Source organism: Adiantum capillus-veneris, chromosome 15, assembly GCF_014529385.1.
Source record: "Adiantum capillus-veneris isolate H3 chromosome 15, ASM1452938v2, whole genome shotgun sequence".
Classification (NCBI taxonomy): Eukaryota; Viridiplantae; Streptophyta; class Polypodiopsida; order Polypodiales; family Pteridaceae; genus Adiantum; species Adiantum capillus-veneris.
In genome coordinates this window covers 116328815-116356143 of record NC_140945.1, presented here as the reverse complement: position 1 = coordinate 116356143, position 27329 = coordinate 116328815, and the positions used below count along the sequence as shown (strand labels likewise).

At 48.0% G+C, this 27329-nt stretch overlaps 1 long non-coding RNA gene across 1 annotated transcript in view; it reads left to right on the top strand.

The window, feature by feature from the left end:
* Positions 1-365: 365 nt before the first annotated feature.
* The window catches only part of LOC147441335 (uncharacterized), a 78777-nt gene continuing 51813 nt past the window's right edge, over positions 366-27329 (top strand). Inside the window, exon 1 of the long non-coding RNA XR_015184363.1 lies at positions 366-1453. This is a non-coding gene — a long non-coding RNA (uncharacterized LOC147441335). The remainder of the gene's footprint in view (positions 1454-27329) is intronic.

Sequence of the window (27329 nt, the reverse complement as noted above, 5' to 3'; positions counted from 1 at the left end):
ATAATCATCTTCACAGACCTTCTTTGAGTTTTGACAACACTACACGGTCGTGCAAAATGTGGTAGTCTTTATTGGTACAAATGTGATAGTAGTTGTTGTTGCACACTTCTATATATGTACACATGTTAAGACAAGCCATCCACTACCAGCCTAAATAATGCAATCATTTTTGTGCTCAATGCTTGTGTATGTGTGTGTGTGTGTGTGTGAGAGAGAGAGAGAGAGAGAGAGAGAGAGAGAGAGAGAGAGAAATGAAATGTTATATCAAACGTCTTCAAAAGGCCAAAATGACCTATGAGACCAAATTGATACAATCTTGGTGGATCGAATACAATGTTTGGGTACAAAATATAAATGAAGTAAAGTAAAAAACTAAAATGGTGATGATGAAGATGATCGTCAATGTCCAAGGATGCCCGACATCGAGGGTTGTCCGAGAATGTATTGCATCAGCATCGTCAATGTCCACCTTTATAAATAGTCGCAGTGGACGTCTCCCATGTCATGCTAGAATAGTTCCGATCCTCTGATGGAGCATCCATTGATGTCGTGGTCGGTATTGTAGACGTGGGCGTCTATCTCTCCTGAGCTCACTGGCTCTGTCAACTAAGATACCTCTAGTATAGGTGGGCTTTGAAGTCTATTGTGAAGCTTGCTTATTTGACTGCCGAGTCTTTGCTCTAAAGAAGTCAATGATCTCCCTCTATGAATGTCTCCCATTGCTTGATCGCCTCAAGAGACTCTCCCTGTGTCTGCACAACTCTACCCGAGGCATCTTTGATCGTGATATCTGACAAAGCCCTCTCTAAATAGACAATGAAAGTGGTCTTGTATCTCATAGTATACTGGACAATGACATATGTAATGTAACTCTGTCTGTGGCTCTATATGGTCTTTGCTAGTATTCTCCCAAATCTGCAATCAATTACTAACTCATGCGATTGATGTGAGCATCTGACCAATAGCACATCTAAGCAGGTATGATCACAATTCCATCCTCTACGAGTTGGAGAAGATGCTCTCAATAGAAAGCCATCTTCGTGCCCAGCCCCTGCGTCGACTGTATCCATGTGCTCCTGGTATCTAGCTGAATCAGATCCTGACGTATGAGTCTAGTGATCACTGACCGTGTGGAGGGTGCATCCAAGGAGTACTGGAACGGAGGCATGCTGAAACCATGAGAATGGAGAGAGAGTCGAACTTTTAACGTTGTAGGAATTGATCGAGAGAGCACGCTTTGAAAATGCTGCAAATTGGGCGTTTACCGCCAAAAATCACAGGGCGACGAAACGAGAGAGAGAGAGAGAGAGGGGGGGGAGATTGCTTGCGTGCAAAAATGGCATTCAAGGTCAATTGCAAGATGGATCGCCTTCCCATTAATTTGCTGGTTCGTAGTGGTAATTGCATACAATGGCTAAAATAAGGTCCAAGCTGCACGACATAAAATTTTCAGGTATGCTCTGCACGTTCAGATTTTTCATTTGTCCAGATTCTCATTTTACTGCTCTTGTTGTAATCTAATGTATCGTCAATTTGACATTGGAACTAGCTTTAAAGAGATTGGAGAGAGAGAGAGAGAGAGAGAGAGAGAGAGAGAGAGACTTCAGCAGCAAATTTAATGCGGCAAACTCCATATTTTACAACCTTCAATAAATACCTAGTAGACAAATCTGTAGGAGAACCTAATTACAAATTACTCAGAAATGAAGTTCTTACACTTGTCATAGAGCCTTGCATAATTTGTTGGGATACTAGAGTGGTTAGATCATGCTGCTTGCTCATAACAGAACTTACATGAGAGGAGGTGCCCTCTCACTGCTTTTGTTGATTTACAATCCTTTGAAACAGGCGAGTTCCTCTTCACCATTTCAATAAAGGTGAGACCTTTTAACAACATGTCGGTGTCTTAGGCCAGCAATAAATATGACGAACTACAATCTCCTTGGAACACCAAGGAGAGCCTAAAGCTTTTTGGCCATTCCCATGTCCAACATGTCCTACAGTCATTTGGTCCAAGAGACAAAATTTGGGGTAAAATGCTTGTCGAGACCGTCTTTTGTCTTTGCACGGACATAATAACAACAAACTTGCTTGACACATCCTCCTAATATTTTGTTCAAAGGGAGGATGGCCTTGATAGGCGTAAGAGACATTGCGTTGGAAAAAATCCCTCTCACCAGGTATCAATTTAAAGCCATCAGCTTTATGTATTTGTGTTTGTTGGAACTATCTTCTAGGAGAGTACATCATGAAAAGGACATTGCAAGCAAGATTGTGCAAAGTGGAAGGCAAAACAAGCCAATACTTCCACAGTTGCATCAACCCCATCAACGACAACCCCGGCAGGTGTCACAAGACGGGCACGTGCCAGTAGAAAAGAACAGACTGAACAGACTTTTAACACTTCAATAACAACTGAACTAAAAGAGAGACGACACGCGACACGGACGGGCGGAAATTCCACCCCATAGAGTATTGGCCCCAAACCTTGGCGCCCCTTTCGGTATTTCTTTATATTGCATCAACGCAGTACAAGCCGGTACTCCAGACTCTGCACCTTCTCCAAGGAGCATGCCAGAGAATGAGCCCTAACCTCATATTTAAAGGCCCTATGCCCCAAAAGCAATTTACAGTGAAAAGCCTTCAAACTCAAAAGCATCTGGTCCAAAAGCGATGCCAAAAAGCTGCAAGCGTAATTTACGGAAATCCGTATAGCTTTCCACGTCATCAGCCAACGCAAAATGCGGAAATCCGTATAGCCTACCACGTCATCATGTCAGTATAATTTTTGGAAACTGCCACATCATCATGTCAGGTGCAGCGGAATGAATGTTTGCGCTTTGCTCAAGATGAGTGCTCCGAACTGTGCTCAAGGTTTCTTTTGTGCTTATGGAAGGTAGAGCCTTCCATTCTTAATGAGAGAATGCTATGATCACAAACAAAGTGAATGGACACTATGTGTGCAAGTGTATGAGATTGAGAGATAGAGAGAGAAAGAGAGATACGACACCAGAGACGTTGTAAAACCCTCCTCCAAAGGCCCCACTCTCGTCGGCAAGAGTGGTGTACTTATAATTGCACAATTTGGTACAATGGTGATGCATGAGACTGATGCAAGTCTAGGCTATGTCGGCGATGACGACTGTGATGACGAAGTCTACCTAAGGGCTGAAATCTGCAATCTTTCTATTGCTGTCCAAAATTGCTATGGGCTGAAATCTGCTAATCTTCTATCTGCTGAATTCTGACTCTATGTCGGTGACGATGTCGATGACGACGATGCGACGACGATGCGCTGAAAACGCAGATGCTGAAATCTGCGTTTTCCGGGCTGAAAGTGTAAACTTCGATGGATCCCACCGTGGGGCGAGGAACTGCTGCGGGAAGGTGAGATCTACGAGGTTCGGGACTTGATCTGCGGGTACTAGTTGTTGAAAACTGAAAACGCTAATGTTCCTTGACTTTCCGTCGCGGTAAAGGTGCAAAACGCCGGGGCTGATTTACAACAAAAAACGCTAGGGCTGAAGTTTGGTCCTGCTGTTGCCGTGGTTCTGCAAAATGCAAAACGCTAGGCTGATCTGCTGATCTCTTGCAAAAACGCTGGGGCTCTTGCTGTCTGCGGTAGCCGAGGCTGATCTGATGGGGAAAAATGCTAGGTGATTCTGGATCTGCAAAACGCTAGGTCTCCTGGGGGTGTCTGCTGAGAAGGTGCCTGTTGAGCGTGGAGCTCCTGCTGCCTCTTCTGCCATTTAGTGCTAACTTGGGTTTGCTTATATATTTTCTTAGCAAAATTGCCCTACCTACTTTTGTTGGAAAGTCACTTAAATTAATAAGTGAAAAATGTCAAAAATAGGTAAAATAGGCTAAATGCACTGGAAAATTCCCCTGACTGATTCTGATGGATTCTGATGGGAATACTGATGATCATGCTGTGTGCAACCAGAGAATATGCATCTATGCTAAGTGACTGGGCATGCACGGTCTACGAATAGACTCACAAAAGTACCAGATCACTTCTAATCTAGACTTGACTTGACTGAACTGAACCCTGATCATGCTGTAGCGTGTCCACGGACACATAGGGTTGGATGTGTCGCGTGACATCCCCTCCTTTTCAAAGTGAGGTACTAGTACCGAACTGTAAGGCGTCGAAGGAGATCGCCAATAGCATCCGGAATCCTAGAAGGGACTCTTCGCCGGCCCACTCTGATGTGTGGGTCGTGCAGTACTTGAACTTCATAAAGGTCTGCAACGCTTGCTTCTCTGGGCCGCGCCGAAAGCGACATGCATCGACCATTGAGTGGTGATGCAGGTAGACCTTCAAACATGTCTGACGATCAGTGGCAGGAGCTAGAGGAGATGGCACTATCTACACTCTCTTTGCACCTTGCGGAATCTGTATATGCTCTTGTCATGTATGAGACTACTTCGAGAGCACTTTGGCGCAGATTACATGATATGTATGATAGATCTGAGTCATCACGGACTCGTGTGAGACATGTACATTCACGAGCACGCCGACAGGTGACATGTTGGTATTGTGGTCATTCTGGACACGTTAGACGGCGCTGTTTTCGTCGTATGTGACATCGTAGGAGACATGGCAGTCTCAGAGATGTATGTAGTGATGCCATGGACTCAGTTGCTTTGACAGTTGAGGCACATGTAGTGTCGGAGTATACTAGCGACGGGGATGTCACTTTTACCTCGAGCTATGCATGAGATGCTATACATGTAGATAGTGCACTCCCTTTCGCAGTGGTTGCTAGACGCAAATGCTATGTTTCATGTCACGCCGCATCGTGCATGGTTTGTAGCTATTCTAGCGGGATGCTTGGCAATGTACGTTTGACCGATGGATCGGTGTATGCGATAGCAGGTGCAGGAGATGTGAGACTGTCATTACCGAGTGGTACATCTTACTTGTTACGACATGTGCGTTATGTACCAGATTTGACAGTGAGTTTGATCTCGATTGGTCAGCTTAGAGATTGTGGATGTCAGATTTCGCTACGAGAGCGAGATTTTGTGATACATTTGGGTTCGTTAGTGATTGCGAGAGGTGCCAAGAGTGATACAGGTTACCCATTGCATGTGGATCACGGGAGAGACAGTGTTGTCTTTGTGATCACGCAACCAGGTAGAGAGCGAGAGAGCAGGCGAGTCTCTTTTGCTTGTGGGTTGCAGGGTGCTTTGCATGGAGTGCAGAGTAGTGAGCTCGTTGTGCACACAGTTGGGGCACGACTTGAGCAGTCACCCAGAGAGGTGACAGAGTCAGACATGCATGCTTTGCTAGTGACTGAGCAAAGCAGAGAGTCAGTTGTGCGAGATACTTCTATGCAGGATAGACAGGTAGAGAGGTCTTGCTCTAGTGAGTCACGACAGGAGGACGTTGTGCAAGAGTCTATGCATACGGAGTTAGAGCATGAGAGCTCTAGTGAGTCACAGCAGATTGAGTGGTCATGTTTGCAGTGGATGATTGCAGAGGAGGCTGAGATGTCAGCGATTATGCAGTCATTCCTTTCTATGCTCGACAGTGAGCATGGGGATATAGTTGTGCAGGATATGTCTTCCAGCAGACATCTAGAGCAGCTGGTTTGCTCTGAGGTTGCACGACAGGTTGATGCGTCTTTGGTGGACTGTCAGGAGATGCATGTGGCTGACACGCCTTGTCAGTCAGAGATGCCTATTGCCAGGGATATATATGTTGATGCATGCTCCGTAGAGCTAGCAGGGCCCGCTAGCATTGCATCGGCATTCGGTGGTCTCATGTATGAGATGCTGATCTGGAGACCGGATATCGCAGCTGCAGTGGGAGCATTTGCAGTTGGGATTGTCAGTCGTTTGTTGACTGATGATGGCATAGTGCACGAGGGAGATATGCATGTATTGCGTACATACTTGCAGTACGTGTGCGGTACGTCTAGTGGTGTATGGACTTACACGGGAGCAGGACAGCCGGATGCACACGATCACAGCCAGCCAGTGGGCATCGGTTGAGAGCGGTTTTCTCTCACCTTTTGTAGTCTTTAGACTAGGTTTCCTTGCTTAAAGGCACAATCGCCTTTAAGTGGGAGGTTGTTGGGGTATAGGCGTCTATGCCTTGCCCGGCCGCCCAGAGTCTGGGCGCCCACTGACTTGTATACCTTATACATAGCATAAGTGTATAGGGGGCTGCTCACTCTTTGAGTCTCCCCACCCACATCACGTGTGTCTCTCCTTCTCTCTCTCTCACTCTCCGTCTGTGGTGCTCCTCGATCCCCTTCACTTACCACTTCTGTCCAGGATCGTCCAGGATCGGCTCAGCCATTGGGACTGTCCTGGAGACACCTCGCACGGCAGCCTCAGTAGCTGTCAAGGCGGTTGGCATTCCCTCAGTTCGCGTTTTGGTCAGAGACACTCACACGCTCCCGAAGGTTATTCTTCTACCTCGGATGAGTGGGGGTTGGTTTAGACAGAGTGTGGAGTATTCGAGCCTCCCGAACCAGTGCTTCATTTGTCGACAGATGGGCCATCTAGCGAAGGCCTATCCACGGAGGAGGCCTCGACCTACACCACAGCCTCAGTCCCAGCCTGCAAGGGCTGGCCAACAGACACAGCCAGAGACAGCGCACACAGGCAGAGCCACCCTCTGAGCCTGGGGTCCAGCGGAGGAGGGATGGCAGTAGGCCCGTGGTAGACGACGACAGGGGCCACAGTGTCAGCTTGGCACTCAGAGTGGTCCTCATGCGCCTACTCAGCAACAATGGGTTCTCACGGGGAACCGTTTTGGTCCTCTTGAGCAGGATGAGGTCCCTGCTCCAACCCCCACCCCAGCTTCACCCTCGACAGCCCCTCCCCCCCAGAGTTTCCCCCCCCCCCCCCCCCCCCCCCCCCCCCCCCCCCCCTCCTGCTCCCACCGCCTCTTCCCTCCGCCCCTCTATCTCTGTCGCTCCCTCCCGCCCCTCTTCTCCCCCGCTCCCCCTAGCTCCTTCTCCCCCCCCTCCTGCCTCAGTTTCACAATCGACCCAGGGGGCAGGGCCTTATCCTGCGGCTAGGAGATCTCTTGGCAGCGCCTTTGCCACGAGTCGCCTGGCGAGAGAGGGACAACCTTTCTTGCGGCCCCCTCTGCAGGTACAGACATCTTCCCTTGCAGCTATCCCTCATGGTCTGACGAGCATTGACATCCGGCGCCGATGGGACTTCTTCAACTACGGCTTCACTCGCTTTCTCGGCGACCCCTCAGCAGACCATGAGGCAGCCTGCTTCAGGGTCCATGTTCTGTTCCTTGCCGCTAGGGGGACAGAGGCCTTGGACTCTGCAGTTGGCTTCTCCTTCCCCCTTTGCGGCAGAGACCAGACAGAGTGGACTCTCGACTTAGTGTTGGGATGGTTACACACACAGGTCTTGGAGTTCTCTCACCACATGGGAGAACTAGGGGTTACAGACATGCTCCAGACTTTTTGGCCATTGGCCAAGTTTGCAGTGACACCTCTTGACTTAGCAGGATGTAGACACATTGTGGTTTACTTCTTTGCCGATACACAGTGCTTGCCATGCTATATATACATTTGTGAGGACTCCTGGACAGAGGAGGTTGCTTTACACACGGCTCGCTCTGCTTGGGCTTGGACCAGGCACTCGTTGCAGTCACGCCTATCTAGAGGACGCTCGGATGCAGATTACTCCCCATCCAAGCCAGCCTCGAAGATAGCCCGTCTAGCTGCTGCAGCAGCATCTGTTCTCTCTTGCTCCCCATGAGGATCGTCTCATGGAACGTGCAGGGACTAGATGGGCCCCAGTTTCAGCGTTAGCGAGGCCGGCTGCGTCAGGAGCTTCAGCGTTGCCTTGTGGGAGGAGAGATTGATCTCCTTATGCTTCAGGAGCACCATCTGTGTGAGAGCCGCATTAGACGTTGTGGTCAGCTCTTGCGTGGACGATATGATACTTTTTGGTCAGCTGCTTTTGGACGTGGAGGCATCCAGGGTGGGGTATGTATGACTATTGCAGACTCTTTGCAGCAGGCCATTGTGGACAGAGGGATTGTTGTGCCAGGCAGGGCTCAGTGGATTACTATGCAGGTTCAGGGTGGCCTAGTGGGTTTCCTGAACATCTATGTGCCCAATGTGGCGAGTGCTCATGCAGAGTTTTGGTCATAGATAGTTGAGTCTCTGCCGCAAGCTAGAACATTGGTGCATAGGAGGGGACTTCAACATGCTGGAGGACCCTTCTGACAGGGTTGGTGGTAGCCATGCTACTGTGCATGGAGTTGAGTTGGCAGCTTGGGAGAGGTTTTGTATGACCTTGAGGGTCTCGGATGTTTGGCAACACTCTGGTTTTGGGAGGCCCCAGATAGCCTTGCCTTCTCTTGATCAGACCGCAGAGTGGGAGGAGTGAATCTATCGCGGATAGATCACTTCTACACTAGTGACCACTTTAGTGACTTGGGAGGGACAGTGGGCATCCTGGCAGGGACCTCCTTCTCGGACCATGCATCAATGATCCTCACAGTAGCAGACAGGCAGAGGAGTGGGAGCAGGATGCTTCACATCCCAGAGAGGGTCTTGTTGGACTCAGCACTCAGAGAGAGGGTTGAGGCTCTCTGGACAGAGGGCTTGGACAGGCAGGACTCTCCTTCTGACAGAGTGGCTTCAGGCCTAGCTCAGATTAGCCGTTTTTTTCTCCAGGAGTCTCTGGCTCGTCGGGCTGCAGCGAGAGAGGCGGAGTAGCGTCTCAGACGGGGCATTACTTCGTTACAGAGGATGCAGGAGCAGCATCCAGACAGTCCTTGGTTGGAGGAGCAGTTACAGCAGGCTCGACAAGAGCTTGCTAGCACATAGAAGAGGCGACATGAGTTTGCTTTCCACCGACAGGCATCTCAGTGGACCCAGGTGGGCGACAGAGTGATTGGTGCTTTCTTTGAGGCAGTGGGACCTCGACACTCGCATGCCAAGGTCAGTCAGTTGAGGAGGCCCGACAGGTCAGTTGCTTCTGAGCCGAGCTTCTGAGCCGAGGATATACGTGCAGTTTGCTACTGACTTTTACCGTGAGTTACTGTCTGCAGAGTCCCAGTCAGAGCATCAGGATGCATGCAGGGAACAAGTTTGGGCACAGATGCCTTGTCTTGTGACTGAGGAGATGCGTCAGAGGCTTGAGCTGCCACTTTAGCTTGAGGAGCTGCACACGGCTCTTAGGGCCCTCCCCCGTGGTAGCTGTCCAGGTGAGGATGGGTTGACTCCCAGTTTTTTCTTGGAGTACTGGGACCTGCTTGGCCCAGATCTCTGCAGTGCTTTTTAGTACATTTTGCACACAGGAGTGATGCCTGACAGCATGAGTGAGGGCCTGATCTACTTCATTCCCAAGGAGGGTGGCTCCTTAGATGAGATTCGACAGTGGCGCCCCATCACCATCCTCAACATAGCCTACAAAATTCTTGCCAAGGCTCTGAGTTTGAGGATTCAGCCACTTCTAGAGAGCCTTATACATGGGACTCAGATAGGTTTTGTCAAGGAACGTAGTATCCTTGACAACATCTTTACTTTTTGGGAGGCTTTTGCCCTGGCACGGCTCCGTGGTGAGGATTCTTCTCCTCGATTTTGAGAAGGCATACGACAGAGTTGACTGGGACTTTCTAGAGGGCACTCTACGCAGGATGGGCTTCTCAGATGCTTGGATCAGAGGGGTGTCAGCTTTGTACAGACAGGCTCACAGTCAGGTACTCTTGGCAGGAGGTAGAGGTGATCGCTTCGTGCTTACACGCTCGGTCAGACAGGGCTGTCCTCTTGCCCCCTTCCTCTTTCTGTTCTATGCGGAGGAGATGAGCACGTTTTTGGTGTCGCAGCAGGTTGGTCTAGGGGGCTTAGCACTCCCTATTCGGGGAGATGAGCTACTGGACGCTGAGATTGCCGACGACTCAGCCTTGTACTTAGATGGCCAGCAGGCCAACCTTCACAGGTGTGAGCAAGCTCTGGAGACCTTCTGTTGTGCATCGGGCGCATTGATCAACTGGAGAAAGACAGTGGCTTTCTCGGTTGGTAGTGCTACTATGCCAGATTGGATGCCTGGAGAGGGCTTTAGGTGGATTCCCCCAGGGACTGCAGTTCGGTACTTGGGCTGTCAGGTTGGTTTGGACTTGTCTCCTGAGCAGCAGATTGCTCCCCTTCTCCTGTCTATCAGGAGAAAGTTGTTACACTGGAGCTCAGCACGACTTTCTTTGGTTGGCAGAGTAGTAGTTGCCAACCAGGTGTTGTTGGCGACTATGTGGTACATCACTTCCTGCTGGATTTTCTCAAGTTCTTGTATCAGCCAGGTAGAGAGGCTGATCAGGAACTTCCTTTGGTCAGGACGTGACACTCAGATAGCCCGAGCCAAGGTGGCTTGGCAGGTCATCACTCTTCCTTGTTCACAGGGAGGGCTTGGGATCATTGATCCAGTGCAGCAAAGCAGAGCCCTTCTTGGGAAGTTCATCGTTAGAGGACTTCTTCCAGGTGAGGAGCCCTCGAAGGAGTTCTTGATACATCGGCTTCGTGCTAGGGTGCCTCAAGCAGGAGGCCCTTGGCAACCTTCGACCAGATGGATCTTTACAGAGATGCGCAGAGTTGGTTTGAGCAGGAGACTGGAGGACCGTTTCGCTGTGAGTTTGCTTCGATCTTGGGAGCACTTGCGGCATGGCCTGGAGCAGAGACAGCCTACGTGCACGGAGGAGCACGTACGGCAGCCCCTCGTCTGGAACCCCATGGTTAGCACTCAGAGAGGCCACTTGGTTGGTAGTCGGCCTCATGTTTCTTGGGGTCCCATGGCAGCAGGTCCAACGCGCTCTTTAGGTGACTAGCTAGAGCTCACAGGTTTGTCAGAGGAGGTGCATGGTCTCCAGCTACAGGGCATAAGAGGGGTGCAGAGCATGTGCCAGGACATCTCAGAGTCAATTCCAGCTGAGTGGCTCACGCCTCTCGAGCCAGTAGCACCCCGGTGGATGGGAGCCTTCACATGACTGGAGGTTCTCATCTCAGTTTGGGCCTGCTCAGAGACTGTCCCAGCCCTTTTCTTCGAGCTTAAGGGTGGGGGACGCCTTCAGCGAGTTGCAGTAGAGGCCCCACAGGTAGCAGAGTGCTGTTTTCAGAGGATCCGAGTAGTGGGCATCTGTGGGAGGACTTGTGTCATAGACCTTGACCCAACAGCTCTTGAGACTGGACACTGGAGGCTGTGGGCTTGGGAGTGTTGGCCACTGGCACGAGTACAGTGGGATCCTGGTGAGTGGCTATGGAGGGATCCCTTCTCTTCTGCAGACCACCTAGGAGTCCCGTTCTTTCAGTACACTGTTCGACTGGGACATCATATACTAGCAGCACAGAGAGAGGCCCGCCCCGCTGTAGCACCTCATTGGCAGGAGGAGGGTCTCACAGCTGAGTTCTTGGCAGCATTTTGGGAGAGGTTGTGGGACTCCAGACAACCGAGGCGAGTCACCTTGTTTCAGTGGCTGGTCGCACACAGAGCTACAACACTTGGGAGCTGGCTAGTGCATAGTGGTCTCTGGGCCGCATGTGCAGCTTGTGACCACCTAGTGGAGAGTCAGCGTCACTGTCTTTGGGACTGTCCCTCAGCCCAACAGGTGTGGCTACGAGTTCTTCGGCTGATGCCTGCTCTCTCCATGGCTCGACAGTACACTTGGGGAGCAGCGGCTTGGTCCACCCTCTCAGGCCCGGCACTTCAGTTTGAGCTATCTTCCACGAGCAGGATGATAGTGATGCAGGAGGGGCGACCTACACTCCAGCCTGCTACAAAGCTTACTCCACAGGAGTGGTGCAATGAGAGAGAGGAGTGTTGGGAGCTCATCAGTGGCCTGACACTGGTTCATCTGGGAGGCCCGTTGCTTCCGCATCTTTGAGGCTCGCCCCGTGCCACCAGCAGAGACTGTTCGCGATTTTTGGCTAGAGCTGATCCACACTCTCAGAGGACAGCTCAAGGGACTACAGGGCAGCTCCGACCGCATGCGGGAGCGCAGAGAGGCTTTCCTTCGACTCTGGCGTTCTGGGCCTTTCTACACCATGGTCCAGGGTGTACTCCGATGGCATTACCGACCACCTGTGTGGCTTTTGCCTCCCCCCATTTCTTGATTTAGCCCCATTGTACATATGCTGGTTTCTTCATTGGGAGAGTCTCCCACCATGGTTGTTGTAGCCCTCTCTTGAAGAGGTGGTTGTAGCCCTATGGGCAGTTTCAGTAACTAATAGAAGGATCTTTTTCTCGGAAAAAAAAAGTTTGACAATCTGCTAGGTCCTCCTCCTCCATCCACTTCGGACTTTACCTTTATTCTTCGTATCCTTATGTGCCAAAATCTGTTAAGGAACAAGGATCTCCTTGTTTTCTTCCACTTCGGGTTGCTCATCAGGCTCCCCATCATCAGGCACATCAACCTTAAAAGGTTTCAAGAGACTCACATGAAATGCATTGTGAATCCTCCAAGTATCTAGCAGTTTCAATCGGAAGTAGACATCATTTATCTTTTCAGTGATCTGGAAAGGTCCGTAGTATCGCATACTAAGCTTTGGAAAAAGCCTCTCCTTTCCCTTTTTCTTTCTAAGACGTGCCTTCTCAAAACGTAAGAGCACCCAATTTTCCTCCTTCAATTTCAAGTCGCAACGATGGCGATCGGCTGCCTTTTTCTGTCATTCTTGAGACTATTGCAAAGTCTCGCGAACCTTGGCAAAAGCCGTATCCAAATCTCGCGTATATTCATCCGCTTCAAAAATCTTATCTTTCGTGCTTAGGAAGGGTTGAACCTTCGCAACACCTTCAACAATCTCAAATGGCGCCTTCCTCGTCGAAGAGTGTATCATGTTATTGTAGGCAAATTCCACCAAAGGTAGGTACTTTTCCCATTGAGTCTTCTGATATGAGATATAAGACTTCAATAAATCTAGAACCACTGAATTTGCAATCTCAGATTGCCCATCAGTCTGCGGATGGAACGATGATGAGAACTGCAACCGTGTGCCAATGTTCTCCCAAATTGCCTTCCACAACAAACTCGTAAATCTAGGGTCTCTATCGGAGACAATCGTCTCAGGCATGCCATGTAATCTGAAGATCTGGGCCACAAACAGTCTCGCTAAGTGATCCGGCTTAACTGTTTTCTTCACTAAAATGAAATGAGCCTGTTTGCTAAAGCTGCCAATAACAATCTAGATACCATTGTGACCACTCTGTGTTCTCGGGAGATCAAAAATGAAATCCATTGCAATACTTTCCCAGGGGCGGGTGGCTATGGGTAAAGGCTGTAACAATCCCTGTGCCTTATGCCTGTCAAACTTGACCTTCTAGCATACTAAGCAACTGCGCGCAAACTCTTCCACATTCTTTTTGAGTCTTGGCCAAAAGAAGTATCTCTCTACCCCCTTCATGGTGGTAGCAATGCCGCGGTGACCCGTAGAAGGTGGATAGTGGCATTCGGTCATAACCTTTTCCCTCAACGGCTGTGTAACGCACAATATGGTTTTTCTCATCAAGTAGCCTTCCTGAATGGAGTATCTTGCTACTGTTTCCCCATCCCGTATCCGTGTGAAAATATCTGCAAAATCTGTATCTGTGGCATACTGATCGACCATATCCTCGAAGCTCCTATGATGTATCGCGGAAACAGCCAGAACCAACGGCTTCCGAGACAAAGCATTTGCCACCACATTCTTCTGTCCCTGAACATGGACAATCTGGAAGTGAAATTGTGACAAGATGTTCGCCCACCGCATCTGCTTTTCCGAAAGTTGCTTCTGTGACAAGAAGTAGCGCAAACTCTGATGGTCTGTAAAGACAGTAAAATCCGCTCCGAGTAGGTAATGCCGCCACTGAGTAAGAGCATGGATAACCGCCAAAAGCTCTTTCTCATAAATCTGTGCTGTCATCTCCGGCCTAGAGAACAATCGGCTCTCGTAAGCAATGACATGGCCTTCTTGCATTAAGACCGCACCCAGACTACGACCACAAGCATCACAATATACTTCAAATGACTTCTGCAAATCCGACAAAGTCAAAACTGGTCCCGTAGTCAATTTCTCTTTCAATGTCTGAAAGGCAGTCACCTCTGTGGATCCCCACGAGAAAGGGACTCCTTTCTGTGTCAAGATATGCAAAGGGGAAGCAACCTTTGCAAACTTTCGAATGAACCGCCAGTAGTACGAACACAGTCCCGAGAAGCTTCTAACTCCATGGACATTCTTCAAATTGGGCCAATCACGTATAGTCTCTATCTTGGCCGGATCCATTTGAACATGGACAATCTGGAAGTGAAATTGTGACAAGATGTTCGCCCACCGCATCTGCTTTTCCGAAAGTTGCTTCTGTGACAAGAAGTAGCGCAAACTCTGATGGTCTGTAAAGACAGTAAAATCCGCTCCGAGTAGGTAATGCCGCCACTGAGTAAGAGCATGGATAACCGCCAAAAGCTCTTTCTCATAAATCTGTGCTGTCATCTCCGGCCTAGAGAACAATCGGCTCTCGTAAGCAATGACATGGCCTTCTTGCATTAAGACCGCACCCAGACTACGACCACAAGCATCACAATATACTTCAAATGACTTCTGCAAATCCGACAAAGTCAAAACTGGTCCCGTAGTCAATTTCTCTTTCAATGTCTGAAAGGCAGTCACCTCTGTGGATCCCCACGAGAAAGGGACTCCTTTCTGTGTCAAGATATGCAAAGGGGAAGCAACCTTTGCAAACTTTCGAATGAACCGCCAGTAGTACGAACACAGTCCCAAGAAGCTTCTAACTTCATGGACATTCTTCAAATCGGGCCAATCACGTATAGTCTCTATCTTGGCCGGATCCATTTGCACTCCTGCTGTTGAGACAATGTGTCCCAAAAAGTGTATCTCTGGTAGGAAAAATTCACTTTTCTTTGCATTTATCACTAACTTGTGATCTCGTAATGCTTGAAAGACCTGAAGCAGATGATCTCTGTGTTCTGCCTCATTCTTGGAGAAAACAATGATGTCGTCAAAGAAAGTGCCAACAAATAGCCTGCACTCTCAAAAAATCTTGTCCATCATCCGGTTAAATGTTGAAGGAGCATTGGTTAAGCCAAAAGGCATCACCAAAAACTCAAATAACCCAAAAGTAGTCCGAAAGGCTGTCTTGTAGACGTCTCCCGGCGCGATTTGGATCTGATGATATCCACTCTTCAAGTCAATCCTGCTAAAGCACGAGGATCCCTGTAACCTGTTGAGTATATCATTGATCCTAGGAATCGGAAATCTGTTCTTGATGGTGATTTTGTTGAAAGCTCTATAATCGATGCACATTCTCCAAGATCCATCTTTCTTCAAAACCAACAACACTAGAGAGCAATACGGTGAAGTACTAGGCTGGACAAGACCCTTTTCCAAGAGGTTTTTCACTTGGTTCATAATCTCTTCATTCTGTGCTCGGCTCACATAGTAAGGTGGCTGGTTCGGTGGTGTGCTTCCAGGTATCAGATCAATGGTATGATCTTCAGGACGAGTAGGTGGTAACTCGCCTGGTAGGCCCTCTGAGAAGCAATCGGCGTGAGAGTGGAGAAAATCTTGGCGTTCTTTATCAAGTTTAGACATATTTGTCCTATCCTTATCGCTCAATTCTTTCATAAAGATCAAGTAAACAAACAGACCGGATTTCATTAATTTTGAAATGGCCGAAGCCGATACAATAGGGACAGACTCGCCCTTCAGTTTAATATCAAGTACAATTGTTCTGCCCTTCTCTGTAGTCAAAGTCGCTTTCCTCGCCCGATAATCGACCATGGCATTGTTCTTGTGGTACCAGGGAATCCCTAAGAGAACATCACAACCCTCCAAAGGCATTATGAAGAAGTCCTCATGCCCCAAATACCCCTAACAATGCAACCGAAGTTTTCCAACGACAGGTGTAATGGCTACGTCCCTGCCGGGTGCCGCAGAACTGCCTCTGCAAGTGGTCCCATCCGATCGGGAGTGATCTCGAGCCGTGCCGCCAATCCCAGTGAAATGAGGTTGGCCTTGGCTCCTGCATCAAAGAAGATCAGGGCCTCTTGATCTTTCACTTTGCCCCAAGCTCAGCAAAGTTCTGTACTCTCGTCCACAGTGTCTGGATCGATACCCACACAATCTGGAACCAGTCTTGTTTTCATCTTGCCTTTTCGTCCATGTTCCTAAGCTGCTCTCGAACTCTCAGGCCTGTCGTCGTCCTTATCATTCTGTTCTTTCTGTGCCTTTTTAGGGCACTCCGCGGAGATATGTCCATGTTCCCCGCATCCAAAGCACTTCCCCTCCTTGATGAAGCGAGCTCGCTCCTGAGGAGTAAGCTTGGGATGCAAGAAAGGGATGCAGGAAGAATTACTCTACAATTTCTCTTAAAAATTTCTTGGAGTTTTCCAAATCTTATTCTCAAATTAAAATTACTAAAATTTTGAATATTGATTATGAAGCTTTTTAAGTGTTGATCCTTGTTGAGTGGAAACCGTTGACTCGCCATTGTACCAAAGCTTTGATACCACTGTTGATGAAAGGAGAAAGCTAAAATCCCATTCTAAACTCTAATTACAACATGTCCTTACACCTTCCACCATCTCTCTTACAAGCAATCAAGATTATGACATCTACTTGCCACACACACACACACAGACACAGATGCTAGAATAGAAGTTCTAAAAGATGTAAGAGGTGTAAGAAAAGGAGATAGTGACTAGATAACCACTTCAAAACAATTCACAAATCACAATAGATTTGCACTGGCCCGGCGGAGTTCCGTGCCTAGAGATATTGGCCCCAAACACTGGCGCCCCTTTGGGTATTTCTTTATGTATTAAATCAATACAAGAGAGCGGTTAAGGTTTCACTTTCAGACTCTGCGTCCAGATGCTCTGCAGAGTGAGCCCTAAACCGCCAATTTAAAGATTACAAGGGATGCCCAAAAGCAGAGCCCCAAAAAGCTTCCAGTTCAAAAGCAGTGTTCTCTCTCACAAGCTCTCTCTCTGTGGCTTTAATAAAATAAAGCAGAGCTTTCCTCTCTCTCTCAATCTCCCAAATTGCGTCGCCCAAAGTGTTGCTTTTTAGCGCCATAAAATCCGCCGTCTTTTTCGGAAATCCGTACCGCTTGCCACGTGGCATTTCTGCCGCCAAAATCAGGGTTTCCACCACATTTAGGGTTTCAGCCAGCAGTTAGGGTTAGGGTTTCCAGAAATTAGGGTTTTTGCAAATTAGGGTTTCTGGCAGTATCTGCTGTAACCGGCCCGTAGGGCGGTAGGCGTTGGCTTTCACCCGATATTCTTTACTTTAGACACACACATAGAGCACTTTGCAAAGGAGACCTGTAATGGGAATTAACACTTAATCACACACACGGCTCGGAAGCTAGAATGCTCCGAGCAGACACCGACAACTTGTAGGCCCCAAAATTGGCGCCCCTTTCAGTATTTCTTTATTCTTTATCAAAGGGAATAAAACCTGTGATCTCCCAGAAGCTGCCCCGCACAATCTAGGCTAAGAAACACATGTTCTGGCCCGATTTCGGCAGCATAACTGTACTAGGACGCTTCACAGTCAGTATCCCCACGCAATAGGTGACTTTCCCAACGCATACGGACACTTTGCAAAACCTGGCGAGAATCTGCAGCACGCTGAATTCTCTGTTTTCTTCCCCAAAAATGCGCCAGTTCAGCTGTACAGCGGTCCCTTGCGTCCCTGAACCTCCTAGGGGTATTAGGGTCCGTTTAGGGCCGAAACCCTAAACCTGCAAAAATACACAGCAGGCTGTAATTCCCTGTTTTGGGCTCCGTTTCGCGTGCCGGTCTCATCAGTAGCAAGACCTCGAGCTCCCGCACCTGTAGGGCTACTTGCCCTTTGAATCGGACGAGATTTCTGGCGTGAAACCTCTCCGAATTCACCTGTACCTGCGGGGGATTAGCCGTTAGCTAATCCAGTACCTGTGCAAGAGGCTCTTGCCTCGGCAATCATGCATGAACCCACATAACTGTACATTGGTCAAATGAAAAGCCCACTAGTGGGGCATAACATACTGCTCGTAGGGGAGAGAGAGGGCAGTGCGTAGCGTGCAGGGCATCACTCCTGGCACCGCACTGAACATAAGAGCGAAAGGAAGCACTCCATAGCTCTTAACCTGTGACAGACAGTGAATGAGACTCCTCTCAGCTTAAAATTCAACGCCCATTTTTCTGCAAGAGGCAAGTGCATGAGAATTTGCCACTTGGCGCATTTTCAAGCATTTTTCCGTTTCGGGTTTGCCGCTTAAAAATATCATGACCGGTTGCCCAGTTGACTTCGCGGCAGAGTTGTAAAATGTTCCCCTAGTCATACCGGAGGTAATGACGCGAACACATTTCACGGCCCAAAATAGCAGTTCCCTAAATTTTAGGAGATGCTTCCGTTGGGCTCCCACTGGTCTTCTGACCATCTATCCTCATTGGGACCGCATCCAAAAGTGCAATGTGGCCCAACTGTCGGATACTTTTTGTTGGTAGTCCCACCTTGACTTTATGCCTTAATCGAGTTCACTTCCTAGTATTCACCAACTTGCTAAGTGCGACGGGGGGACCTATATGATCTTGCTCTAAGCCTAGACATCCTCTTACCATACGAATTCCAGTGCCGACCACTTCCCGTCTGCGGGTGAATCTACCGTTCACATTGGCCATACAATGTCCGACCGTTTGCTACTTCAAAAAGAGGGTCTCAAAACAAATAAAATAAACCCCATTGGAAAGAAACCAACAACCAAGGTTAGCAGTTGCCACATCCTTGTGACATGGTTAATAAGTGTTACATCCTCGTGACATACCCCCCTCTTGAAATCGCAAACATCCTCGATTGCATACCATAAATACACGCCACCGATGATCTTGTGCTATTAACACTCTTTTATCATCGCATGTATCCGCAAGAAAGGTCGTAACATACATAGATACAAATGACTTAATGAGACCTTCATACTTTTGCCATTTTCATCTATGGCACTGAATTCATATGTACATTTGATGTACTAGCTCTATCATTACCCCTCCTTTGCACATGTTGGGTTGGGGCATAAGTAGGCTGTAACCCAAAGGCTTCAAGGTAAAGCTGCAATACATTTGGTGACTCGGACAGTTCATGCTCTTCCATCCACTTTGCATCCATAGGCGGATAGTTCTTGAACTTCACCAAATAGCGTCTTGCAACTTGTCCTTTAACTTTTCTGTCCTTATGTGCCAAAACTTGCTCAGGTACCAGGATCTCATCAAGTTGCTCAACTTCTGGCTGATCCTCATTTGGCATATCTTTTGGCACATCACCCACGAAGGGTCTTAGAAGACTCACGTGAAACGCATTATGAATCTTCCACGCATCATGCAATTTTAGCCTGTAAGCCACATCGTTGATCTTGTCAAGCACTTGAAAAGGCCCATAGCAACGCATGCTGAGCTTAGGAAACAGCCGTTCCTTGCCCTTCATCTTCTTTAACCTTGCCTTTTCGAACCTTAACAGAACCCAATCACCAGGTGATAGTAGCAATTCAAGACGGTGACGATCAACAACCTTTTTCTGCTTTGCCTGAGTCTTCTCCAAGGCAACTTTAATCTTCTTATACATCTCATCCATGTTCTCAACATATCGATCTGCCTCAAAGATCTTGTCCTTTGTATGCAAAATGGGAGGAACCTTTTTGCCGCCTTCAACAATCTCAAAAGGTGCTTTGCCAATAGACGAATGCACCGTATTATTGTACGCATACTCAAGCATAGGCAAATACTGTTCGCACTTGCCCTTATTATCTGACACATAGCATTTCAGCAGATCTAAGACAGTAGAATTAGCCTCTTCTGACTGTCCATCAGTTTGTGGATGAAACGAAGACGAGAACTTGAGCGTAGTACCCATGTTCTCAAACAATCCTCTCCAGAACAAACTGCTCATGCGAGGATCACGATCACTGATGATCGATTGTGGCATTCCATGGTACTTAAACACATTGTACATGAACAAGCATGCCATTTGATCAGATTTTATCTTCTTCCTGACAGAGATAAAATGGGTCTGCTTGCTGAACCTGCAGATAATGGTCCATATACCATCATTCCCTGTTGGCGTCCTTGGAAGATCAAAGATAAAGTCCATAGCAATGCTTTCCCATGGTTTATCCGGAATCGGCAGTGGTTGTAACAACCCTGGTGCCTTTTGCCTGTCAAACTTGACCTTTTGGCAAACTATGCATGCTCGCACAAAGGCATCCACATCTCTCCTCAAGGTAGGCCAATAGAAGAATGTCTCTACCTCCTTAACTGTTGCATCAATGCCACGATGCCTTGCATACGGTGGGACATGACTCTCTTCCATGACCTTATGTCGTAGTGGCCTAGTGACACAAAGTCTGCCATGCATCATCATAAAACCATCTCTGAGGAGGTAGTGCTCGTGATGTTGCCCCTCTTGTAACTGTTCAAAGATCCTTGCAAAATCTTCATCAGCAGTATACTGTTCCTTCATGTCATCTGACTCATGATGATAAGGAATTGACACAGCCGAAATTTGTGGCTTTCTTGATAATGCATCAGCCACAACATTCTTCTTGCCTTCCACATGCATAATCTGGAAGTGGAACATGGAAAGAATGTTTGCCCATCGCATATGCTTTTCGGATAACTTTGACTGTGTCAAGAAGTATCGCAAGGTCTGATGATCTGTTTGGACAACAAAATCAGCACCTATGAGGTAGTGCTTCCATCTAGAAAGCGCATGAATCACGGCCAAGAGCTCTTTCTCATAGACTTGCATAGTCTTCTCTGGCCCTTGCAAAATTCGGCTTTCATAAGCTACTACCCGTCCGTCTTGCATTAGCACTACTCCGATGCTACTGCCACACGCGTCACACTGGACACAAATGACTTCCTGAGATCTGGCAAAACAATAACTGGATTTGAAGTCAACTTTTCCTTTAAGAGACTAAAAGCTGAAATCTCTTTTTGGGTCATCTGAAAGTGACCACTTTCTTTTGCAATGCGTGAAGAGGCGATGCTATCTCTGCAAAATTTCTGATAAACCTTCTATAGTAGGAACACAATCCCAAGAAGCTTCTGACATCGTGCACAATCTTCAAGTCTGGCCATGTCTTGATAGCTTCGACCTTTGCGGGATCCATTCTAACACCATCCTTTGAGACTCTGTGGCCCAGAAAGTGGATCTCTTTGAGGAAGAATTCACTTTCTTAGGATTGACAAGTAACCTATGACTGCGTAGCTCTTCGAACACAATGGTCAAGTGACGCCGATGCTCCTCTTCATTCTTCGAATACACTATCATGTCATCGAAGAACGTTCCAACAAACTGTTGATGCGAGCGGAAAATCCGGTCCATCATTTTGTTGAACGTGGCAGGAGCATTTGTTAGCCCGAACGGCATCACTAGAAACTCATAAAGACCAAATGGTGTTCTAAACGCAGTCTTGTGCACATCCTCTGGCCTTATACGAATCTGATGGTACCCACTCTTAAGGTCTATCCTGCTGAAAATTGCAGCGCCCTCGAAACGATCGAGAATATCATCAATTCTAGGAATAGGGAACCTATTCTTGATGGTATTCTTATTCAACGCACGGTAATCATTACACATGCGCCATGAGCCATCCTTCTTTTGCACTAGGAGCACTGGGGAGCAAAAGGGTGAAGAACTAGGCTAAATCAGCCCCTTCTCTAATAACTCCTCAACCTGGCCCATAATCTCTTTCTGCTGCGCCGCACTAACCATGTAGGGAGGTCTATTTGGTGGGCTACACCCTGGCACCAAATCTATCCAATGGTCCTCAGGTCTCTCTGGCGGCAATTGCGACAGTAATGAATCAGAAAAACAGTCACTAAACTTTTGCAAAAATGCTGACCTTTCTTTATCTAACATAGATAAATTTGACTGATCACTATCTGAGACATCACGTGCAAAAATCAAGTACACAGAAAGATGATTCTTTATTACAGAAGTGATAGCAGAAGCAGATACAATAGGGACTGACTCTCCTTTAAGCTTTACATCCAAGATGTGAGTTTTGCCCCTATGCTGTACAATGATCTTTTTGTTGTAGGCATCCAAGACTCCATGCACTCAGAACATCCACGGGATTCCCAACAAGGCGTCACAACCTTCCAGCGGCATGATGTAAAACTCTTCAGTGTCCACATACGACTGAATATGCAGACGCAGCTTTCCAATGATGGGAGTAACACACTCTGAGTGGCCAGGACATGCCAACCCTGCCTCTGCTGTGTACCCCATCTCTTCAGCTCTGATGCCCAGCTTCATAGCTAACTCTGGTGAGATAAAGTTGGCTTTGGCACTTGGATCAAAGAAGATGAGTGCCGTCTGATCCCTAACTTTACCCCATGCCCTGCATAACTCACTGGCATCTGTGCTGGGCCTGTCACCCACCATGTCTGGCACTAAACCTGCCGTGGGTTTTGGCTTCTTGCCTTTCTGGTCTTCTTTATCCTCTGAGTCAGCTGGCCTTTTCCTACGTGGACAATTGATAGAAAAGTGACCAGGCTGCTCGCATATAAAGCATTTGTTCTCAGCCATTAGGACCTTCTTTTCCTCGAGCGACTTGCGCACAAAAGGCTTCCTTTTCTGTTTTTTTGCCTGCGCTCCAGAAGTCCCGGCTGAATCCTTGTCTTTGGTGGCCTTTTTTGACCCCTGTGACGCATCAGGAGCCGTTTTCACCAAGGTCTTCTTCGCTGAATTTTTCTTTTGCTGCCCTCCTTTGTCATTGCTTGGAAATCCACTGTCCTCTCCTTTCAACAAGGCAAGACGAAGGGAATTTTACAGAGGCCTCGAAGGTCAGGAAAGCTGCCACTTTCTTAAAGGACAATGCGCTTACATGGTGGACGACATTGTTAATGAAAGGACAGGCACCCGCCACTTGGGTTTACTTCAAGCAAATGTTTGCATCTGCTTGGCTGTCAAATGAATTTGAAGCCGACGTCATGACAGATTGACACCAGCTTACTTCAGCTTCGTGCAAGAGCTTGCTGGAGTACAATAGGAGGTTTTGTAAAGCATTACTCTCAGTGACCTCGTATAGATTTGTGCCACTGACAGAGCAGATAGAGAAGTATTGTTGTGGGTTGCCTAAAGGGCTTCGCGATTACTGTACAAAGAACAGAGTGGCTACCCTTACTCAGCTCATGGAAGTTGCGAACACTGAAGGTACTGAACTTTACTGCTGCACCACCTTCTTTGTAAGCCTTCGGCTTCTCTAGTGCCCTCAAATTGTCATACGGAATGGTCTGCAACATGGGCACTGTAGTAGGCATGATCGGCACGTGTTGGCCATTCACATTTTGTGTCTGAGGTGCGATATCTGGCTACTGTCCAGAAAAACCAGCCATGCCAAAATGACCCTGTGGCACCCCAAACTAGCCGTGGTTGCTCTGAAAACCCTGCTGCATGCCGATACTACCATACATGGGGTTTGGCATGATGCCTTGCATACCCCCGAACACTGTTCCTAGCATGTACGGCTAACTTCCAGGCGCATAACCAGCCATACTTTGGAACACTGATCTACCCCCGAAATACCCAGGATGTACCGTGGGTGGTGGAAAAACTGAGTGCAAAGCCTGGTATCCAGCTCCCGGTCCATTCAAGACAGCATGCTGGCTCTGAAAGGTGGTGGGCTGAACTGGCATAACCTGTGGAATAGGCGTTCTAGCCACTTGTTCAGGCACGGGAGGAACCTGCTTTGGAGCCCCCGACTCCGCAACATGTGAGTGTTCCCTTTTCTCCTGCGCCACATGAAGTACATGGACTTGAGCATCAACAACTCTGTACGCGGCGTAGGTTGCCTATTTTGTTGTTGCACTGGTGGCGCTTGCAAGAATTCCATAAACCTCGGATTCTGCACCAGCTGCGAAAAGACATTCACCGCGGCAACTAACTGAGTCTTGAACGCATCATCCTCAAGTTGCCCAGTCATAAAGCCCTGTACTACTGGAGGGACATTTACATTGACAGGAGGTAAAGACTGACCTGGCCGTGAGCTCTCACCAATCTCAAAAACCATAGGAATCTCCTGCCTGTCCTTTGAAGAGGAACCCTCTTCCATAATTCCTTCCCCTTGTCGGCCATAGTGTAATCCCCGCGTTCCCGCACTCTGTGTCTTTACCCTAAACAATCTAGGCTCACTCTTTAAGGAAAAAGTGATTGATGTCCCGGCAACGAAACCATGTAACCAGCCCCTAGGGCGGTAGGCGTTGGCTTTCACCCGATATTCTTTACTTTAGACACACACACACAACACTTTGCAAAGGAGACCTGTAATGGGAATTAACACTTAATCACACACACGGCTCGAAAGCTAGAATGCTCCGAGCAGACACCGACAGCCTGTAGGCCCCAAAATTGGCGCCCCTTTTGGTATTTCTTTATTCTTTATCAAAGGGAATAAAACCTGTGATCTCCCAGAAGCTGCCCCGCACAATCTAGGCTAAGAAACACCTGTTCTGGCCCGATTTCGGCAGCATAACTGTACTAGGACGCTTCACAGTCAGTATCCTCACGCAATAGGTGACTTTCCCGACGCATACGGACACTTTGCAAAACCTGGCGAGAATCTGCAGCACGCTAAATTCTCTGTTTTCTGCCCCGAAAATGCGCTAGTTCACCTGTACAGTGGTCCCCTTGCGTCCCCGAACCTCCTAGGGGTATTAGGGTCCGTTTAGGGCCGAAACCCTAAACCTGCAAAAATACACAGCAGGCTGTAATTCCCTGTTTTGGGCTCCGTTTCGCGTGCCGGTCTCATTAGTAGCAAGACCTCGATCTCCCGCACCTGTAGGGCTACTTGCCCTTTGAATCGGACGAGATTTCTGGCGTGAAACCTCTCCGAATTCACCTGTACGTGCGGGGGATTAGCCGTTAGCTAATCCAGTACCTGTGCAAGAGGCTCTTGCCTCGGCAATCACGCATGAACCCACATAACTGTACATTGTTCAAATGAAAAGCCCACTAGTGGGGCATAACATACTGCTCGTAGGGGAGAGAGAGGGAAGTGTGTAGCGTGCAGGGCATCACTCTTGGCACCCCACTGTACATAAGAGGGAAAGGAAGCACTCCATAGCTCTTAACCTGTGACAGACAGTGAATGAGGCTCCTCTCAGCTTAAAATTCAGCGCCCATTTTTCTACAAGAGGCAAGTGCATGAGAATTTGCCACTTGGCGCATTTTCAAGCATTTTTTCGTTTCGGGTTCGTCGCTTAAAAATATCCTGACCGGTTGCCCAGTTGACTTCGCGGCAGAGTTGTAAAATGTTCCCCTAGTCATACCGGAGGTAATGACCCGAACACATTCCACGGCCCAAAATAGCAGTTCCCTAAATTTTAGGAGATGCTTCCGTTGGGCTCCCACTGGTCTTCTGACCATCTATCCTCATTGGGACCGCATCCAAAAGTGCAATGTGGCCCAACTGTCGGATACTTTTTGTTGGTAGTCCCACCTTGACTTTACGCCTTAATCGAGTTCACTTCCTAGTATCCACCAACTTGCTAAGTGCGACGGGGGGACCCATATGATCTTGCTCTGAGCCTAGACATCCTCTTACCATACGAATTCCAGTGCCGACCACTTCCCGTCTGCGGGTGAATCTACCGTTCACATTGGCCATACAATGTCCGACCGTTTGCTACTTCAAAAAGAGGGTCTCAAAACAAATAAAATAAACCCCATTGGAAAGAAACCAACAACCAAGGTTAGCAATTGCCACATCCTTGTGACATGGTTAATAACTGCCACGTCCTCATGACATCTGCTCTCGGTAGCCACGTCATCACTTTGTGCCACTTGATGCACTAAAGTCACATACCCAGGCAATCTCATCCAATTAGGAATATTCAGTAGTTGGCACATCACAATGCAACACAAATGCTTACATATGTATGTTACAAGTCATAGAAACATAAAGCCGCCGATGAACACTCCCCTCGTAAATAACCATCCAGGTCCGGGCCATGAGCTGTTCAACGACTCCCTCATCACTCCTCCCGCAAGTAACCTAAAAAGGTCCTGGCCATGAGATATAGAGGCCTTTTACAACCAAACGCCTCCCAGACCGCAGCCTACGTCGTTTGGAAGTGTTGAGAGTAACCACTACTTAGACTTCTTACTACTCCCCCCGTAGATAACCATGCAGGTCCGGGCCATGAGACAAGCATTCTCAAACATCATTTCTCACCCTCCACTCGGGAGTAAAATCACCAATCATTGAAACCAGTATTAAAACTAGAGTCAAACATTTCAAATCGGCACCAAGACAGGTTCAAAATAGATACCATTCATTTCAAACAAAGTTTCAAACAATACTTTCTCAAACAAAGTTCAAAAGTATCTAACTATAAAACAACTAGAGAGTTCATTCAGGGTTTTGTTCGGACAACCAAACTTTGAGGACGACTGTCTTGCCCTTCTGCATCACAGTGTTGGTTCGGTTCCGAACTTGGAGAGTCGTATCATTCTTGTCATGCCAAGGCATGCCTAATAGAACGTCACAATTGCCCAACTTCATGATGTGGAAATCAGCTTTTCCATGATAATCTTGAAAAGCCACTGGAAGAGAACCAATGAGCGATACCACTTTCTGAATTTGCCCCGTGGCTAGCTCAACTTCAATTTCTCCACCCTCTGCATCATAATCAAAGTGCATTTGCTTTAAGAATCCTGGATGGATGAAGTTCTCTGTAGCTCCGAGGTCAAAGAAAATAAGGGCTTTGAAGCCATTGACTTTGCCATATGCTCTACACAATTCATTTGTACTTTCAAGGCGTATGCCATAGATGTCAGGTACTAATCCAATAGCGGGTTTAGCTCGTTTGGCTGGAGATGGTCTTGGGTTTCTGTCGACCGTCGACGCGGGAGTCGGCTCCACGGGTCTGTCAGTGCGTTGGGGACAACCAAAATAGTCATGTCCTGTTTGAAAGCATCCAAAACATCGGCCTTCTTGTAGTAAGGTGTCTCGTTGTTGAGGTGTCAAACGAGGCCTTTGTGGTTGACTTTCACGAGACTCGAGAATCCGTTCTTTCTTGGCGAGAGTTGTGGTTAGTGGCCAGAGATTCTTGTGTGGTAAACTATAGCTTTCCCTTCATCATTTTGTAGCCGAGTGTGGCATGGTCCATAAGTTCTTGCATGGTGGAGACTTGCTTGGATAGACAACATTCCTTCAATGGTGATGGTAGTCCAATGGTGCATCGCTCGCATTGGGCCTCCAAGGGAACAGATCTAAAGGACACCGGAAGGTACACGTTGAGAAACCTTTGGTTATATTCGTCCATCGTTTCGGTGGCAAGCATTTTCAAGTTGCCCCACTCTACCTGTAAG